The sequence below is a fragment of the Cervus elaphus genome, chromosome 26 (assembly GCF_910594005.1).
Source record: "Cervus elaphus chromosome 26, mCerEla1.1, whole genome shotgun sequence".
Classification (NCBI taxonomy): Eukaryota; Metazoa; Chordata; class Mammalia; order Artiodactyla; family Cervidae; genus Cervus; species Cervus elaphus.
This window is the reverse complement of record NC_057840.1, coordinates 2,658,822-2,679,529: the sequence shown is the minus strand read 5'-3', so window position 1 is coordinate 2,679,529 and position 20,708 is coordinate 2,658,822.

The window sequence follows — 20,708 nt, the reverse complement described above, 5'->3', positions numbered from 1 at the left end:
GACAAGCACCTCAAGAGGAGGCTTCTCTCAGCTCTAGGTATGTGAGAGGGACCCTGAGTTTGCGGCCTCAAGTGGAATGGACACCGCGATGCCCTGAAGCGAAATAAGGCCGGATATCCCTGCAGTTACTTGAATGCAGGCTCGTCTTGCATCTCCCAAGATGAAAGGATGTCTGAATCCCCTGTGGAGACCACAGAGAAAGACCTAGATCCCCACCTCATCGCGACCGATAGCCTCACATCCTTTGAAAACTCCAGAAGTACGCGGAGATCAGTGCCTCCAAAGGAGACGATGCCTGACTCCTCGTGAAACTTGATAGGAGTCCCAGGATTCCTGTGGCACGCGGAAAGGGACCCTTGGTCTCCCGCCTCAGCTGGAGAGGCGTCCCAATTGCCTTGCCAAGCCTCGAGGAGAATCCCGAGTTGTGTCTCGCAACTAGGCAAGAGTCCTGACGTGGCTGAACAAACACGTGGGTGGAAGGGCCATCCCCGTCGTAACTCGAGAATATACCCCAGGTTCCCGCCGCAACTCGAGAAAAACCATGAGACTTCCCCCTCGCCGCGAGATGAGGCCCGATTCCCCTGCACTGTGTGCAGAGCAATTCCGTGTTGCACATCACACATGAAAGGAGCCTTGATTTCCTTGATGGCACTCCAGAGAAACCCCAAGAACACTGTTTCAAGGCTAGAGGGATCCTGAGGTCACTGTAGCAACACGAAAGAGCTCCGTGGACCCAAAATCAACTCGAGATGAGAGGTTAGTCCCTGGCTTCGACTCCAGAGGAACACCACCTTACCACAAGCACCTCAAGAGGAGGCTTCTCTCAGCTCTAGGTATGTGAGAGGGACCCTGAGTTTGCGGCCTCAAGTGGAATGGACACCGCGATGCCCTGACTCGACATAAGGCCGGATATCCCTGCAGTGACTGGAATGCAGGCTCGTCTTGCATCTCCCAAGACGAAAGGGTGTCTGAATCCCCAGTGGAGACCACAGAGAAAGACCTAGTTCCCCACCTCATCGCGACAGGAGGCCTCAAATCCTTTGAAAACTCCAGAGGTATGCGGAGATCAGTGCCTCCAAAGGAGACGATGCCTGACTCCTCGTGAAACTTGATAGGAGACCCAGGATTCCTGTGGCACGTGGAAAGGGACCCTTGGTCTCCCGCCTCAGCTGGAGAGGCGTTCCAATTGCCCTGCCAAGCCTCGAGGAGAATCCCGAGTTGTCCCTCGCAACTAGGCAGGAGTCCTGACGTGGCTGAACAAACACGTGGGTGGAAGGGCCATCCCCGTCGTAACTCGAGAATATACCCCAGGTTCCCGCCGCAACTCGAGAAAAACCATGAGATTTCCCCCTCGATGCGAGATGAGGCCCGATTCCCCTGTACTGCGTGCAGAGCAATTCCGTCTTGCACATCACACATGAAAGGAGCCTTGATTTCCTTGATGGCACTCCAGAGAAACCCCAAGAACACTGTTTCAAGGCTAGAGGGATCCTGAGGTCACTGTAGCAACACGAAAGAGCTCCGTGGACCAAGAATCAACATGAGATGAGAGGTTAGTCCCTGGCTTCGACTCCTGAGGAATACCACCTTACCACAAGCACCTCAAGAGGAGGCTTCTCTCAGCTCTAGGTATGTGAGAGGGACCCTGAGTTTGCGGCCTCAAGTGGAATGGACACCGCGATGCCCTGACTCGAAATAAGGCCGGATATCCCTGCAGTGACTTGAATGCAGGCTCGTCTTGCATCTCCCAAGAAGAAAGGATGTCTGAATCCCCTGTGGAGACCACAGAGAAAGACCTAGTTCCCCACCTCATCGCGACCGATAGCCTCACATCCTTTGAAAACTCCAGAGGTACGCGGACATCCGTGCCTCCAAAGGAGACGATGCCTGACTCCTCGTGAAACTTGATAGGAGTCCCAGGATTCCTGTGGCACTTGGAAAGGGACCCTTGGTCTCCCGCCTCAGCTGGAGAGGCGTCCCAATTGCCCTGCCAAGCCTCGAGGAGAATCCAGAGTTGTCCCTCGCAACTAGGCAGGAGTCCTGACGTGGCTGAAGAAACACGTGGGTGGAAGGGCCATCCCCGTCGTAACTCGAGAATATACCCCAGGTTCCCGCCGCAACTCGAGAAAAACCATGAGACTTCCCCCTCGCCGCGAGATGAGGCCCGATTCCCCTGCACTGCGTGCAGAGCAATTCCGTGTTGCACATCACACATGAAAGGAGCCTTGATTTCCTTGATGGCACTCCAGAGAAACCCCAAGAACACTGTTTCAAGGCTAAAGGGATCCTGAGGTCACTGTAGCAACACGAAAGAGCTCCGTGGGCCAAAAATCAACTCGAGATGAGAGGTTAGTCCCTGGCTTCGACTCCAGAGGAATACCACCTTACCACAAGCACCTCAAGAGGAGGCTTCTCTCAGCTCTAGGTATGTGAGAGGGACCCTGAGTTTGCGGCCTCAAGTGGAATGGACACCGCGATGCCCTGATGCGAAATAAGGCCGGATATCCCTGCAGTTACTTGAATGCAGGCTCGTCTTGCATCTCCCAAGATGAAAGGATGTCTGAATCCCCTGTGGAGACCACAGAGAAAGACCTAGATCCCCACCTCATCGCGACCGATAGCCTCACATCCTTTGAAAACTCCAGAAGTACGTGGAGATCAGTGCCTCCAAAGGAGACGATGCCTGACTCCTCGTGAAACTTGATAGGAGTCCCAGGATTCCTGTGGCACGCGGAAAGGGACCCTTGGTCTCCCGCCTCAGCTGGAGAGGCGTCCCAATTGCCTTGCCAAGCCTCGAGGAGAATCCCGAGTTGTGTCTCGCAACTAGGCAAGAGTCCTGACGTGGCTGAACAAACACGTGTGTGGAAGGGCCATCCCCGTCGTAACTCGAGAATATACCCCAGGTTCCCGCCGCAACTCGAGAAAAACCATGAGACTTCCCCCTCGCCGCGAGATGAGGCCCGATTCCCCTGCACTGTGTGCAGAGCAATTCCGTGTTGCACATCACACATGAAAGGAGCCTTGATTTCCTTGATGGCACTCCAGAGAAACCCCAAGAACACTGTTTCAAGGCTAGAGGGATCCTGAGGTCACTGTAGCAACACGAAAGAGCTCCGTGGACCCAAAATCAACTCGAGATGAGAGGTTAGTCCCTGGCTTCGACTCCAGAGGAACACCACCTTACCACAAGCACCTCAAGAGGAGGCTTCTCTCAGCTCTAGGTATGTGAGAGGGACCCTGAGTTTGCGGCCTCAAGTGGAATGGACACCGCGATGCCCTGACTCGACATAAGGCCGGATATCCCTGCAGTGACTGGAATGCAGGCTCGTCTTGCATCTCCCAAGACGAAAGGGTGTCTGAATCCCCAGTGGAGACCACAGAGAAAGACCTAGTTCCCCACCTCATCGCGACAGGAGGCCTCAAATCCTTTGAAAACTCCAGAGGTATGCGGAGATCAGTGCCTCCAAAGGAGACGATGCCTGACTCCTCGTGAAACTTGATAGGAGACCCAGGATTCCTGTGGCACGTGGAAAGGGACCCTTGGTCTCCCGCCTCAGCTGGAGAGGCGTTCCAATTGCCCTGCCAAGCCTCGAGGAGAATCCCGAGTTGTCCCTCGCAACTAGGCAGGAGTCCTGACGTGGCTGAACAAACACGTGGGTGGAAGGGCCATCCCCGTCGTAACTCGAGAATATACCCCAGGTTCCCGCCGCAACTCGAGAAAAACCATGAGACTTCCCCCTCGATGCGAGATGAGGCCCGATTCCCCTGTACTGCGTGCAGAGCAATTCCGTCTTGCACATCACACATGAAAGGAGCCTTGATTTCCTTGATGGCACTCCAGAGAAACCCCAAGAACACTGTTTCAAGGCTAGAGGGATCCTGAGGTCACTGTAGCAACACGAAAGAGCTCCGTGGACCAAGAATCAACATGAGATGAGAGGTTAGTCCCTGGCTTCGACTCCTGAGGAATACCACCTTACCACAAGCACCTCAAGAGGAGGCTTCTCTCAGCTCTAGGTATGTGAGAGGGACCCTGAGTTTGCGGCCTCAAGTGGAATGGACACCGCGATGCCCTGACTCGAAATAAGGCCGGATATCCCTGCAGTGACTTGAATGCAGGCTCGTCTTGCATCTCCCAAGAAGAAAGGATGTCTGAATCCCCTGTGGAGACCACAGAGAAAGACCTAGTTCCCCACCTCATCGCGACCGATAGCCTCACATCCTTTGAAAACTCCAGAGGTACGCGGACATCCGTGCCTCCAAAGGAGACGATGCCTGACTCCTCGTGAAACTTGATAGGAGTCCCAGGATTCCTGTGGCACTTGGAAAGGGACCCTTGGTCTCCCGCCTCAGCTGGAGAGGCGTCCCAATTGCCCTGCCAAGCCTCGAGGAGAATCCAGAGTTGTCCCTCGCAACTAGGCAGGAGTCCTGACGTGGCTGAAGAAACACGTGGGTGGAAGGGCCATCCCCGTCGTAACTCGAGAATATACCCCAGGTTCCCGCCGCAACTCGAGAAAAACCATGAGACTTCCCCCTCGCCGCGAGATGAGGCCCGATTCCCCTGCACTGCGTGCAGAGCAATTCCGTGTTGCACATCACACATGAAAGGAGCCTTGATTTCCTTGATGGCACTCCAGAGAAACCCCAAGAACACTGTTTCAAGGCTAGAGGGATCCTGAGGTCACTGTAGCAACACGAAAGAGCTCCGTGGGCCAAAAATCAACTCGAGATGAGAGGTTAGTCCCTGGCTTCGACTCCAGAGGAATACCACCTTACCACAAGCACCTCAAGAGGAGGCTTCTCTCAGCTCTAGGTATGTGAGAGGGACCCTGAGTTTGCGGCCTCAAGTGGAATGGACACCGCGATGCCCTGATGCGAAATAAGGCTGGATATCCCTGCAGTGACTTGAATGCAGGCTCGTCTTGCATCTCCCAAGATGAAAGGATGTCTGAATCCCCTGTGGAGACCACAGAGAAAGACCTAGATCCCCACCTCATCGCGACCGGAGGCCTCACATCCTTTGAAAACTCCAGAGGTACGCGGAGATCCGTGCCTCCAAAGGAGGCGATGCCTGACTCCTCGTGAAACTTGATAGGAGTCCCAGGATTCCTGTGGCTCGTGGAAAGGGACCCTTGGTCTCCCGCCTCAGCTGGAGAGGCGTCCCAATTGCCTTGCCAAGCCTCGAGGAGAATCCCGAGTTGTTTCTCGCAACTAGGCAAGAGTCCTGACGTCGCTGAACAAACACGTGTGTGGAAGGGCCATCCCCGTCGTAACTCGAGAATATACCCCAGGTTCCCGCCGCAACTCGAGAAAAACCATGAGACTTCCCCCTCGCCGCGAGATGAGGCCCGATTCCCCTGCACTGCGTGCAGAGCAATTCCGTGTTGCACATCACACATGAAAGGAGCCTTGATTTCCTTGATGGCACTCCAGAGAAACCCCAAGAACACTGTTTCAAGGCTAGAGGGATCCTGAGGTCACTGTAGCAACACGAAAGAGCTCCGTGGACCCAAAATCAACTCGAGATGAGAGGTTAGTCCCTGGCTTCGACTCCAGAGGAATACCACCTTACCACAAGCACCTCAAGAGGAGGCTTCTCTCAGCTCTAGGTATGTGAGAGGGACCCTGAGTTTGCGGCCTCAAGTGGAATGGACACCGCGATGCCCTGACTCGAAATAAGGCCGGATATCCCTGCAGTGACTTCAATGCAGGCTCGTCTTGCATCTCCCAGGACGAAAGGATGTCTGAATCCCCTGTGGAAAGCACAGAGAAAGACTTAGTTCCCCACCTCATCGCGACCGATAGCCTCACATCCTTTGAAAACTGCAGAGGTACGCGGAGATCAGTGCCTCCAAAGGAGACGATGCCTGACTCCTCGTGAAACTTGATAGGAGTCCCAGGATTTCTGTGGCACTTGGAAAGGAACACTTGGTCTCCCGCCTCAGCTGGAGAGGCGTCCCAATTGCCCTGCCAAGCCTCGAGGAGAATCCAGAGTTGTCCCTCGCAACTAGGCAGGAGTCGTGACGTCGCTGAAGAAACACGTGGGTGGAAGGGCCATCCCCGTCGTAACTCGAGAATATACCCCAGGTTCCCGCTGCAACTCGAGAAAAACCATGAGACTTCCCCCTCGCCGCGAGATGAGGCCCGATTCCCCTGCACTGCGTGCAGAGCAATTCCGTGTTGCACATCACACATGAAAGGAGCCTTGATTTCCTTGATGGCACTCCAGAGAAACCCCAAGAACACTGTTTCAAGGCTAGAGGGATCCTGAGGTCACTGTAGCAACACGAAAGAGCTCCGTGGACCAAAAATCAACTCGAGATGAGAGGTTAGTCCCTGGCTTCGACTCCAGAGGAATACCACCTTACCACAAGCACCTCAAGAGGAGGCTTCTCTCAGCTCTAGGTATGTGAGAGGGACCCTGAGTTTGCGGCCTCAAGTGGAATGGACACCGCGATGCCCTGATGCGAAATAAGGCTGGATATCCCTGCAGTGACTTGAATGCAGGCTCGTCTTGCATCTCCCAAGATGAAAGGATGTCTGAATCCCCTGTGGAGACCACAGAGAAAGACCTAGATCCCCACCTCATCGCGACCGGAGGCCTCACATCCTTTGAAAACTCCAGAGGTACGCGGAGATCCGTGCCTCCAAAGGAGGCGATGCCTGACTCCTCGTGAAACTTGATAGGAGTCCCAGGATTCCTGTGGCTCGTGGAAAGGGACCCTTGGTCTCCCGCCTCAGCTGGAGAGGCGTCCCAATTGCCTTGCCAAGCCTCGAGGAGAATCCCGAGTTGTTTCTCGCAACTAGGCAAGAGTCCTGACGTGGCTGAACAAACACGTGTGTGGAAGGGCCATCCCCGTCGTAACTCGAGAATATACCCCAGGTTCCCGCCGCAACTCGAGAAAAACCATGAGACTTCCCCCTCGCCGCGAGATGAGGCCCGATTCCCCTGCACTGCGTGCAGAGCAATTCCGTGTTGCACATCACACATGAAAGGAGCCTTGATTTCCTTGATGGCACTCCAGAGAAACCCCAAGAACACTGTTTCAAGGCTAGAGGGATCCTGAGGTCACTGTAGCAACACGAAAGAGCTCCGTGGACCCAAAATCAACTCGAGATGAGAGGTTAGTCCCTGGCTTCGATCCAGAGAAATACCACCTTACCACAAGCACCTCAAGAGGAGGCTTCTCTCAGCTCTAGGTATGTGAGAGGGACCCTGAGTTTGCGGCCTCAAGTGGAATGGACACCGCGATGCCCTGACTCGAAATAAGGCCGGATATCCCTGCAGTGACTTCAATGCAGGCTCGTCTTGCATCTCCCAGGACGAAAGGATGTCTGAATCCCCTGTGGAAAGCACAGAGAAAGACTTAGTTCCCCACCTCATCGCGACCGATAGCCTCACATCCTTTGAAAACTGCAGAGGTACGCGGAGATCAGTGCCTCCAAAGGAGACGATGCCTGACTCCTCGTGAAACTTGATAGGAGTCCCAGGATTTCTGTGGCACTTGGAAAGGAACACTTGGTCTCCCGCCTCAGCTGGAGAGGCGTCCCAATTGCCCTGCCAAGCCTCGAGGAGAATCCAGAGTTGTCCCTCGCAACTAGGCAGGAGTCGTGACGTCGCTGAAGAAACACGTGGGTGGAAGGGCCATCCCCGTCGTAACTCGAGAATATACCCCAGGTTCCCGCTGCAACTCGAGAAAAACCATGAGACTTCCCCCTCGCCCCGAGATGAGGCCCGATTCCCCTGCACTGCGTGCAGAGCAATTCCGTCTTGCACATCACACATGAAAGGAGCCCTGATTTCCTTGATGGCACTCCAGAGAAACCCCAAGAACACTGTTTCAAGGATAGAGGGATCCTGAGGTCACTGTAGCAACACGAAAGAGCTCCGTGGGCCAAAAATCAACTCGAGATGAGAGGTTAGTCCCTGGCTTCGACTCCAGAGGAATACCACCTTACCACAAGCACCTCAAGAGGAGGCTTCTCTCAGCTCTAGGTATGTGAGAGGGACCCTGAGTTTGCGGCCTCAAGTGGAATGGACATCGCGATGCCCTGACGCGAAATAAGGCTGGATATCCCTGCAGTGACTTGAATGCAGGCTCGTCTTGCATCTCCCAAGATGAAAGGATGTCTGAATCCCCTGTGGAGACCACAGAGAAAGACCTAGATCCCCACCTCATCGCGACCGGAGGCCTCACATCCTTTGAAAACTCCAGAGGTACGCGGAGATCAGTGCCTCCAAAGGAGACGATGCCTGACTCCTCGTGAAACTTGATAGGAGTCCCAGGATTGCTGTGGCACGTTGAAAGGGACCCTTGGTCTCCCGCCTCAGCTGGAGAGGCGTTCCAATTGCCCTGCCAAGCCTCGAGGAGAATCCCGAGTTGTCCCTCGCAACTAGGCAGGAGTCCTGACGTGGCTGAATAAACACGTGGGTGGAAGGGCCATCCCCGTCGTAACTCGAGAATATACCCCAGGTTCCCGCCGCAACTCGAGAAAAACCATGAGACTTCCCCCTCGATGCGAGATGAGGCCCGATTCCCCTGTACTGCGTGCAGAGCAATTCCGTCTTGTACATCACACATGAAAGGAGCCTTGATTTCCTTGATGGCACTCCAGAGAAACCCCAAGAACACTGTTTCAAGGATAGAGGGATCCTGAGGTCACTGTAGCAACACGAAAGAACTCTGTGGACCAAAAATCAACTCAAAAAGAGAGGTTAGTCCCTGGATTCATCTCCAGAGGAATACCACCTTACCACAAGCACCTCAAGAGGAGGCTTCTCTCAGCTCTAGGTATGTGAGAGGGACCCTGAGTTTGCGGCCTCAAGTGGAATGGACACCGCAATGCCCTGACTCGAAATAAGGCCGGATATCCCTGCAGTGACTTCAATGCAGGCTCGTCTTGCATCTCCCAGGACGAAAGGATGTCTGAATCCCCTGTGGAAAGCACAGAGAAAGACTTAGTTCCCCACCTCATCGCGACCGATAGCCTCACATCCTTTGAAAACTCCAGAGGTACGCGGAGATCAGTGCCTCCAAAGGAGACGATGCCTGACTCCTCGTGAAACTTGATAGGAGTCCCAGGATTCCTTTGGCACTTGGAAAGGGACCCTTGGTCTCCCGCCTCAGCTGGAGAGGCGTCCCAATTGCCCTGCCAAGCCTCGAGGAGAATCCAGAGTTGTCCCTCGCAACTAGGCAGGAGTCCTGACGTGGCTGAACAAACACGTGGGTGGAAGGGCCATCCCCGTCGTAACTCGAGAATATACCCCAGGTTCCCGCCGCAACTCGAGAAAAACCATGAGACTTCCCCCTCGCCGCGAGATGAGGCCCGATTCCCCTGCACTGCGTGCAGAGCAATTCCGTGTTGCACATCACACATGAAAGGAGCCTTGATTTCCTTGATGGCACTCCAGAGAAACCCCAAGAACACTGTTTCAAGGCTAGAGGGATCCTGAGGTCACTGTAGCAACACGAAAGAGCTCCGTGGGCCAAAAATCAACTCGAGATGAGAGGTTAGTCCCTGGCTTCGACTCCAGAGGAATACCACCTTACCACAAGCACCTCAAGAGGAGGCTTCTCTCAGCTCTAGGTATGTGAGAGGGACCCTGAGTTTGCGGCCTCAAGTGGAATGGACACCGCGATGCCCTGACGCGAAATAAGGCCGGATATCCCTGCAGTGACTTGAATGCAGGCTCGTCTTGCATCTCCCAAGATGAAAGGATGTCTGAATCCCCTGTGGAGACCACAGAGAAAGACCTAGACCCCACCTCATCGCGACCGGAGGCCTCACATCCTTTGAAAACTCCAGAGGTACGCGGAGATCCGTGCCTCCAAAGGAGGCGATGCCTGACTCCTCGTGAAACTTGATAGGAGTCCCAGGATTCCTGTGGCACGTGTAAAGGGACCCTTGGTCTCCCGCCTCAGCTGGAGAGGCGTCCCAATTGCCTTGCCAAGCCTCGAGGAGAATCCCGAGTTGTTTCTCGCAACTAGGCAAGAGTCCTGACGTCGCTGAACAAACACGTGTGTGGAAGGGCCATCCCCGTCGTAACTCGAGAATATACCCCAGGTTCCCGCCGCAACTCGAGAAAAACCATGAGACTTCCCCCTCGCCGCGAGATGAGGCCCGATTCCCCTGCACTGCGTGCAGAGCAATTCCATGTTCCACATCACACATGAAAGGAGCCTTGATTTCCTTGATGGCACTCCAGAGAAACCCCAAGAACACTGTTTCAAGGCTAGAGGGATCCTGAGGTCACTGTAGCAACAAGAAAGAGCTCCGTGGACCAAAAATCAACTCGAGATGAGAGGTTAGTCCCTGGCTTCGACTCCAGAGGAATACCACCTTACCACAAGCACCTCAAGAGGAGGCTTCTCTCAGCTCTAGGTATGTGAGAGGGACCCTGAGTTTGCGGCCTCAAGTGGAATGGACACCGCGATGCCCTGACTCGAAATAAGGCCGGATATCCCTGCAGTGACTTGAATGCAGGCTCGTCTTGAATCTCCCAAGAAGAAAGGATGTCTGAATCCCCTGTGGAGACCACAGAGAAAGACCTAGATCCCCACCTCATCGCGACCGGAGGCCTCACATCCTTTGAAAACTCCAGAGGTACGCGGAGATCCGTGCCTCCAAAGCAGGCGATGCCTGACTCCTCGTGAAACTTGATAGGAGTCCCAGGATTCCTGTGGCACGTGGAAAGGTACCCTTGGTCTCCCGCCTCAGCTGGAGAGGCGTCCCAATTGCCTTGCCAAGCCTCGAGGAGAATCCCGAGTTGTGTCTCGCAACTAGGCAAGAGTCCTGACGTCGCTGAACAAACACGTGTGTGGAAGGGCCATCCGCGTCGTAACTCGAGAATATACCCCAGGTTCCAGCCGCAACTCGAGAAAAACCATGAGACTTCCCCCTCGCCGCGAGATGAGGCCCGATTCCCCTGCACTGCGTGCAGAGCAATTCCGTGTTGCACATCACACATGAAAGGAGCCTTGATTTCCTTGATGGCACTCCAGAGAAACCCCAAGAACACTGTTTCAAGGCTAGAGGGATCCTGAGATCACTGTAGCAACACGAAAGAGCTCCATGGACCCAAAATCAACTCGAGATGAGAGGTTAGTCCCTGGCTTCGACTCCAGAGGAATACCACCTTACCACAAGCACCTCAAGAGGAGGCTTCTCTCAGCTCTAGGTATGTGAGAGGGACCCTGAGTTTGCGGCCTCAAGTGGAATGGACACCGCGATGCCCTGACTCGAAATAAGGCCGGATATCCCTGCAGTGACTTCAATGCAGGCTCGTCTTGCATCTCCCAGGACGAAAGGATGTCTGAATCCCCTGTGGAAAGCACAGAGAAAGACTTAGTTCCCCACCTCATCGCGACCGAGAGCCTCACATCCTTTGAAAACTCCAGAGGTACGCGGAGATCAGTGCCTCCAAAGGAGACGATGCCTGACTCCTCGGGAAACTTGATAGGAGTCCCAGGATTCCTGTGGCACTTGGAAAGGAACACTTGGTCTGCCGCCTCAGCTGGAGAGGCGTCCCAATTGCCCTGCCAAGCCTCGAGGAGAATCCAGAGTTGTCCCTCGCAACTAGGCAGGAGTCGTGACGTCGCTGAAGAAACACGTGTGTGGAAGGGCCATCGCCGTCGTAACTCGAGAATATACCCCAGGTTCCCGCTGCAACTCGAGAAAAACCATGAGACTTCCCCCTCGATGCGAGATGAGGCCCGATTCCCCTGTACTGCGTGCAGAACAATTCCGTCTTGCACATCACACATGAAAGGAGCCTTGATTTCCTTGATGGCACTCCAGAGAAACCCCAAGAACACTGTTTCAAGGCTAGAGGGATACTGAGGTCACTGTAGCAACACTAAAGAGCTCCGTGGACCCAAAATCAACTCGAGATGAGAGGTTAGTCACTGGCTTCGACTCCAGAGGAATACCACCTTACCACAAGCACCTCAAGAGGAGGCTTCTCTCAGCTCTAGGTATGTGAGAGGGACCCTGAGTTTGCGGCCTCAAGTGGAATGGACACCGCGATGCCCTGACTCGAAATAAGGCCGGATATCCCTGCAGTGACTGGAATGCAGGCTCGTCTTGCATCTCCCAAGACGAAAGGGTGTCTGAATCCCCTGTGGAGACCACAGAGAAAGACCTAGTTCCCCACCTCATGGCGACAGCAGGCTTCAAATCCTTTGAAAACTCCAAAGGTATGCGGAGATCAGTGCCTCCAAAGGAGACGATGCCTGACTCCTCGTGAAACTTGATAGGAGACCCAGGATTACTGTGGCACGTGGAAAGGGACCCTTGGTCTCCCGTCTCAGCTGGAGAGGCGTCCCAATTGCCCTGCCAAGCCTCGAGGAGAATCCCGAGTTGTCCCTCGCAACTAGGCAGGAGTCCTGACATGGCTGAACACACACGTGTGTGGAAGGGCCATCCCCGTCGTAACTCGAGAATATACCCCAGGTTCCCGCCGCAACTCGAGAAAAACCATGAGACTTCCCCCTCGCCGCGAGATGAGGCCCGATTCCCCTGCACTGCGTGCAGAGCAATTCCGTGTTGCACATCACACATGAAAGGAGCCTTGATTTCCTTGATGGCACTCCAGAGAAACCCCAAGAACACTGTTTCAAGGCTAGAGGGATCCTGAGGTCACTGTAGCAACACGAAATAGCTCCATGGACCAAGAATCAACACGAGATGAGAGGTTAGTCCCTGGCTTCGACTCCTGAGGAATACCACCTTACCAAAAGCACCTCAAAAGGAGGCTTCTCTCAGCTCTAGGTATGTGAGAGGGATCCTGAGTTTGCGGCCTCAAGTGGAATGGACACCGCCATGCCCTGACTCGAAATAAGGTTGGATATCCCTCCAGTGACTTGAATGCAGGCTCGTCTTGCATCTCCCAAGAAGAAAGGATGTCTGAATCCCCTGTGGAGACCACAGAGAAACACCTAGTTCCCCACCTCATCGCGACCGGAGGCCTCTCATCCTTTGAAAACTCCAGAGGTACGTGGAGATCAGTGCCTCCAAAGGAGACGATGCCTGACTCCTCGTGAAACTTGATAGGAGTCCCAGGATTCTTGTGGCACGTGGAAAGGGACCCTTGGTCTCCCGCCTCAGCTGGAGAGGCGTTCCAATTGCCCTGCCAAGCCTCGAGGAGAATCCCGAGTTGTCCCTCGCAACTAGGCAGGAGTCCTGACGTGGCTGAACAAACACGTGGGTGGAAGGGCCATCCCCGTCGTAACTCGAGAATATACCCCAGGTTCCCGCCGCAACTCGAGAAAAACCATGAGACTTCCCCCTCGATGCGAGATGAGGCCCGATTCCCCTGTACTGCGAGCAGAGCAATTCCGTCTTGCACATCACACATGAAAGGAGCCCTGATTTCCTTGATGGCACTCCAGAGAAACCCCAAGAACACTGTTTCAAGGAGAGAGGGATGCTGAGGTCACTGTAGCAACACGAAAGAACTCTGTGGACCAAAAATCAACTCGAAAAGAGAGGTTAGTCCCTGGATTCGTCTCCAGAGGAATACCACCTTACCACAAGCACCTCAAGAGGAGGCTTCTCTCAGCTCTACGTATGTGAGAGGGACCCTGAGTTTGCGGCCTCAAGTGGAATGGACACCGCGATGCCCTGACGCGAAATAAGGCTGGATATCCCTGCAGTGACTTGAATGCAGGCTCGTCTTGCATCTCCCAAGATGAAAGGATGTCTGAATCCCCTGTGGAGACCACAGAGAAAGACCTAGTTCCCCACGTCATCGCGACAGGAGGCCTCACATCCTTTGAAAACTCCAGAGGTATGCGGAGATCAGTGCCTCCAAAGGAGACGATGCCTGACTCCTCGTGAAACTTGATAGGAGTCCCAGCATTCCTGTGGCACGTGGAAAGGGACCCTTGGTCTCCCGCCTCAGCTGGAGAGGCGTCCCAATTGCCCTGCAAAGCCTCGAGGAGAATCCCGAGTTGTCCCTCACAAGTAGGCAGGAGTCCTGACGTCGCTGAAGAAACATGTGGGTGGAAGGGCCATCCCCGTCGTAACTCGAGAATATACCCCAGGTTCCCGCCGCAACTCGAGAAAAACCATGAGACTTCCCCCTCGCCGCGAGATGAGGCCCGATTCCCCTGCACTGCGTGCAGAGCAATTCCGTGTTGCACATCACACATGAAAGGAGCCTTGATTTCCTTGATGGCACTCCAGAGAAACCCCAAGAACACTGTTTCAAGGATAGAGGGATCCTGAGGTCACTGTAGCAACACGAAAGAGCTCCGTGGACCAAGAATCAACACGAGATGAGAGGTTAGTCCCTGGCTTCGACTCCTGAGGAATACCACCTTACCACAAGCACCTCAAGAGGAGGCTTCTCTCAGCTCTAGGTATGTGAGAGGGATCCTGAGTTTGCGGCCTCAAGTGGAATGGACACCGCGATGCCCTGACTCGAAATAAGGCCGGATATCCCTGCAGTGACTTGAATGCAGGCTCGTCTTGCGTCTCCCAAGAAGAAAGGTTGTCTGAATCCCCTGTGGAGACCACAGAGAAACACCTAGTTCCCCACCTCATCGCGACAGGAGGCCTCACATCCTTTGAAAACTCCAGAGGTACGCGGAGATCAGTGCCTCCAAAGGAGACGATGCCTGACTCCTCGTGAAACTTGATAGGAGTCCCAGGATTCTTGTGGCACGTGGAAAGGGACCCTTGGTCTCCCGCCTCAGCTGGAGAGGCGTTCCAATTGCCCTGCCAAGCCTCGAGGAGAATCCCGAGTTGTCCCTCGCAACTAGGCAGGAGTCCTGACGTGGCTGAACAAACACGTGTGTGGAAGGGCCATCCCCGTCGTAACTCGAGAATATACCCCAGGTTCCCGCCGCAACTCGAGAAAAACCATGAGACTTCCCCCTCGCCGCGAGATGAGGCCCGATTCCCCTGTATTGCGTGCAGAGCAATTCCGTCTTGCACATCACACATGAAAGGAGCCTTGATTTTCTTGATGGCACTCCAGAGAAACTCCAAGAACACTGTTTCAAGGATAGAGGGATCCTGAGGTCACTGTAGCAACACGAAAGAACTCTGTGGACCAAAAATCAACTCGAAAAGAGAGGTTAGTCCCTGGCTTCGTCTCCAGAGGAATACCACCTTACCACAAGCACCTCAAGAGGAGGCTTCTCTCAGCTCTAGGTATGTGAGAGGGACCCTGAGTTTGCGGCCTCAAGTGGAATGGACACCGCGATGCCCTGACTCGAAATAAGGCCGGATATCCCTGCAGTGACTTCAATGCAGGCTCGTCTTGCATCTCCCAGGACGAAAGGATGTCTGAATCCCCTGTGGAAAGCACAGAGAAAGACTTAGTTCCCCACCTCATCGCGACCGATAGCCTCACATCCTTTGAAAACTCCAGAGGTACGCGGAGATCAGTGCCTCCAAAGGAGACGATGCCTGACTCCTCGTGAAACTTGATAGGAGTCCCAGGATTCCTGTGGCACTTGGAAAGGGACACTTGGTCTCCCGCCTCAGCTGGAGAGGCGTCCCAATTGCCCTGCCAAGCCTCGAGGAGAATCCAGAGTTGTCCCTCGCAACTAGGCAGGAGTCCTGACGTCGCTGAAGAAACACGTGGGTGGAAGGGCCATCCCCGTCGTAACTCGAGAATATACCCCAGGTTCCCGCCGCAACTCGAGAAAAACCATGAGACTTCCCCCTCGCCGCGAGATGAGGCCCGATTCCCCTGCACTGCGTGCAGAGCAATTCCGTGTTGCACATCACACATGAAAGGAGCCTTGATTTCCTTCATGGCACTCCAGAGAAACCCCAAGAACACTGTTTCAAGGCTAGAGGGATCCTGAGGTCACTGTAGCAACACGAAAGAGCTCCGTGGGCCAAAAATCAACTCGAGATGAGAGGTTAGTCCCTGGCTTCGACTCCAGAGGAATACCACCTTACCTCAGGCACCTCAAGAGGAGGCTTCTCTCAGCTCTAGGTATGTGAGAGGGACCCTGAGTTTGCGGACTCAAGTGGAATGGAAACCGCGATGCCCTGACGCGAAATAAGGCTGGATATCCCTGCAGTGATATGAATGCAGGCTCGTCTTGCATCTCCCAAGATGAAAGGATGTCTGAATCCCCTGTGGAGACCACAGAGAAAGACCTAGTTCCCCACCTCATCGCGACCGGAGGCCTCACATCCTTTGAAAACTCCAGAGGTACGCGGAGATCAGTGCCTCCAAAGGAGACGATGCCTGACTCCTCGTGAAACTTGATAGGAGTCCCAGGATTCCTGTGGCACGTGGAAAGGGACCCTTGGTCTCCCGCCTCAGCTGGAGAGGCGTCCCAATTGCCTTGCCAAGCCTCGAGGAGAATCCCGAGTTGTGTCTCGCAACTAGGCAAGAGTCCTGACGTGGCTGAACAAACACGTGTGTGGAAGGGCCATCCCCGTCGTAACTCGAGAATATACCCCAGGTTCCCGCCGCAACTCGAGAAAAACCATGAGACTTCCCCCTCGATGCGAGATGAGGCCCGATTCCCCTGTAATGCGTGCAGAGCAATTCCGTCTTGCACATCACACATGAAAGGAGCCTTGATTTCCTTGATGGCACTCCAGAGAAACCCCAAGAACACTGTTTCAAGGCTAGAGGGATCCTGAGGTCACTGTAGCAACACGAAAGAGCTCCGTGGACCAAAAATCAACTCGAGATGAGAGGTTAGTCCCTGGCTTCGACTCCTGAGGAATACCACCTTACCACAAGCACCTCAAGAGGAGGCTTCTCTCAGCTCTAGGTATGTGATAGGGACCCTGAGTTTGCGGCCTCAAGTGGAATGGACACCGCGATACCCTGACTCGAATTAAGGCCGGATATCCCTGCAGTGACTGGAATGCAGGCTCGTCTTGAATCTCCCAAGAAGAAAGGGTGTCTGAATCCCCTGTGGAGACCACAGAGAAAGACCTAGTTCCCCACCTCATCGCGACAGGAGGCCTCAAATCCTTTGAAAATCCCAGAGGTATGCGGAGATCAGTGCCTCCAAAGTAGACGATGCCTGACTCCTCGTGAATCTTGATAGGAGACCCAGGATTCCTGTGGCACGTGGAAAGGGACCCTTGGTCTCCCGTCTCAGCTGGAGAGGCGTCCCAATTGTCCTGCAAAGCCTCGAGGAGAATCCCGAGTTGTCCCTCGCAACTAGGCAGGAGTCCTGACGTCGCTGAAGAAACACGTGGGTGGAAGGGCCATCCCCGTCGTAACTCGAGAATATACCCCAGGTTCCCGCCGCAACTCGAGAAAAACCATGAGACTTCCCCCTCGCCGCGAGATGAGGCCCGATTCCCCTGCACTGCGTGCAGAGCAATTCCGTCTTGCACATCACACATGAAAGGAGCCTTGATTTCCTTGATGGCACTCCAGAGAACCCCCAAGAACACTGTTTCAAGGCTAGAGGGATCCTGAGGTCACTGTAGCAACACGAAAGAGCTCCGTGGACCAAGATTCAACACGAGATGAGAGGTTAGTCCCTGGCTTCGACTCCTGAGGAATACCACCTTACCACAAGCACCTCAAGAGGAGGCTTCTCTCAGCTCTAGGTATGTGAGAGGGACCCTGAGTTTGCGGCCTCAAGTGAAATGGACACCGCGATGCCCTGACGCGAAATAAGGCCGGATATCCCTGCAGTGACTGGAATGCAGGCTCGTCTTGCATCTCCCAAGATGAAAGGATGTCTGAATCCCCTGTGGAGACCACAGAGAAAGACCTAGTTCCCCACCTCATCGCGACCGGAGGCCTCACATCCTTTGAAAACTCCAGAGGTACGCGGAGATCAGTGCCTCCAAAGGAGACGATGCCTGACTCCTCGTGAAACTTGATAGGAGTCCCAGGATTCCTGTGGCACGTGGAAAGGGACCCTTGGTCTCCCGCCTCAGCTGGAGAGGCGTCCCAATTGCCTTGCCAAGCCTCGAGGAGAATCCCGAGTTGTGTCTCGCAACTAGGCAAGAGTCCTGACGTGGCTGAACAAACACGTGTGTGGAAGGGCCATCCCCGTCGTAACTCGAGAATATACCCCAGGTTCCCGCCGCAACTCGAGAAAAACCATGAGACTTCCCCCTCGCCGCGAGATGAGGCCAGATTCCCCTGCACTGCGTGCAGAGCAATTCCGTGTTGCACATCACACATGAAAGGAGCCTTGATTTCCTTCATGGCACTCCAGAGAAACCCTAAGAACACTGTTTCAAGGCTAGAGGGATCCTGAGGTCACTGTAGCAACACGAAAGAGCTCCGTGGGCCAAAAATCAACTCGAGATGAGAGCTTAGTCCTTGGCTTCGACTCCAGAGGAATACCACCTTACCACAAGCACCTCAAGAGGAGGCTTCTCTCAGCTCTAGGTATGTGAGAGGGACCCTGAGTTTGCGGCCTCAAGTGGAATGGACACCGCGATGCCCTGACTCGAAATAAGGCCGGATATCCCTGCAGTGACTTGAATGCAGGCTCGTCTTGCATCTCCCAAGATGAAAGGATGTCTGAATCCCCTGTGGAGACCACAGAGAAAGAACTAGTTCCCCACCTCATCGCGACCGGAGGCCTCACATCCTTTGAAAACTCCAGAGGTACTCAGAGATCAGTGCCTCCAAAGGAGACGATGCCTGACTCCTCGTGAAACTTGATAGGAGTCCCAGGATTCTTGTGGCACTTGGAAAGGGACCCTTGGTCTCCCGCCTCAGCTGGAGAGGCGTTCCAATTGCCCTGCCAAGCCTCGAGGAGAATCCCGAGTTGTCCCTCGCAACTAGGCAGGAGTCCTGACGTGGCTGAACAAACACGTGGGTGGAAGGGCCATCCCCGTCGTAACTCGAGAATATACCCCAGGTTCCCGCCGCAACTCGAGAAAAACCATGAGACTTCCCCCTCGCCGCGAGATGAGGCCCGATTCCCCTGCACTGCGTTCAGAGCAATTCCGTGTTGCACATCACACATGAAAGGAGCCTTGATTTCCTTGATGGCACTCCAGAGAAACCCCAAGAACACTGTTTCAAGGCTAGAGGGATCCTGAGGTCACTGTAGCAACACGAAAGAGCTCCGTGGGCCAAAAATCAACTCAAGATGAGAGCTTAGTCCTTGGCTTCGACTCCAGAGGAATACCACCTTACCACAAGCACCTCAAGAGGAGGCTTCTCTCAACTCTAGGTATGTGAGAGGGACCCTGAGTTTGCGGCCTCAAGTGGAATGGACACCGCGATGCCCTGACGCGAAATAAGGCTGGATATCCCTGCAGTGACTTGAATGCAGGCTCGTCTTGCATCTCCCAAGATGAAAGGATGTCTGAATCCCCTGTGGAGACCACAGAGAAAGACCTAGTTCCCCACCTCATCGCGACCGGAGGCCTCACATCCTTTGAAAACTCCAGAGGTACGCGGAGATCAGTGCCTCCAAAGGAGACGATGCCTGACTCCTCGTGAAACTTGATAGGAGTCCCAGGATTCCTGTGGCACGTGGAAAGGGACCCTAGGTCTCCCGCCTCAGCTGGAGAGGCTTCCCAATTGCCTTGCCAAGCCTCGAGGAGAATCCCGAGTTGTGTCTCGCAACTAGGCAAGAGTCCTGACGTGGCTGAACAAACACGTGTGTGGAAGGGCCATCCCCGTCGTAACTCGAGAATATACCCCAGGTTCCCGCCGCAACTCGAGAAAAACCATGAGACTTCCCCCTCGCCGCGAGATGAGGCCCGATTCCCCTGCACTGCGTGCAGAGCAATTCCGTGTTGCACATCACACATGAAAGGAGCCTTGATTTCCTTGATGGCACTCCAGAGAAACCCCAAGAACACTGTTTCAAGGCTAGAGGGATCCTGAGGTCACTGTAGCAACACGAAAGAGCTCCGTGGAACAAAAATCAACTCGAGATGAGAGGTTAGTCCCTGGCTTCGACTCCAGAGGAATACCACCTTACCACAAGCACCTCAAGAGGAGGCTTCTCTCAGCTCTAGGTATGTGAGAGGGACCCTGAATTTGCGGCCTCAAGTGGAATGGACACCGCGATGCCCTGACTCGAAATAAGGCCGGATATCCCTGCAGTGACTGGAATGCAGGCTCGTCTTGCATCTCCCAAGACGAAAGGGTGTCTGAATCCCCTGTGGAGACCACAGAGAAAGACCTAGATCCGCACCTCATCGCGACCGGAGGCCTCAAATCCTTTGAAAATTCCAGAGGTATGCGGAGATCAGTGCCTCCAAAGGAGACGATGCCTGACTCCTCGTGAAACTTGATAGGAGACCCAGGATTCCTGTGGCACGTGGAAAGGGACCCTTGGTCTCCCGTCTCAGCTGGAGAGGCGTCCCAATTGCCCTGCCAAGCCTCGAGGAGAATCCCGAGTTGTCCCTCGCAACTAGGCAGGAGTCCTGACGTCGCTGAAGAAACACGTGTGTGGAAGGGCCATCCCCGTCGTAACTCGAGAATATACCCCAGGTTCCCGCCGCAACTCGAGAAAAACCATGAGACTTCCCCCTCGCCGCGAGATGAGGCCCGATTCCCCTGCACTGCGTGCAGAGCAATTCCGTCCTGCACATCACACATGAAAGGAGCCTTGATTTCCTTGATGGCACTCCAGAGAAACCCCAAGAACACTGTTTCAAGGCTAGAGGGATCCTGAGGTCACTGTAGCAACACGAAAGAGCTCCGTGGGCCAAAAATCAACTCGAGATGAGAGGTTAGTCCCTGGCTTCGACTCCAGAGGAATACCACCTTACCACAAGCACCTCAA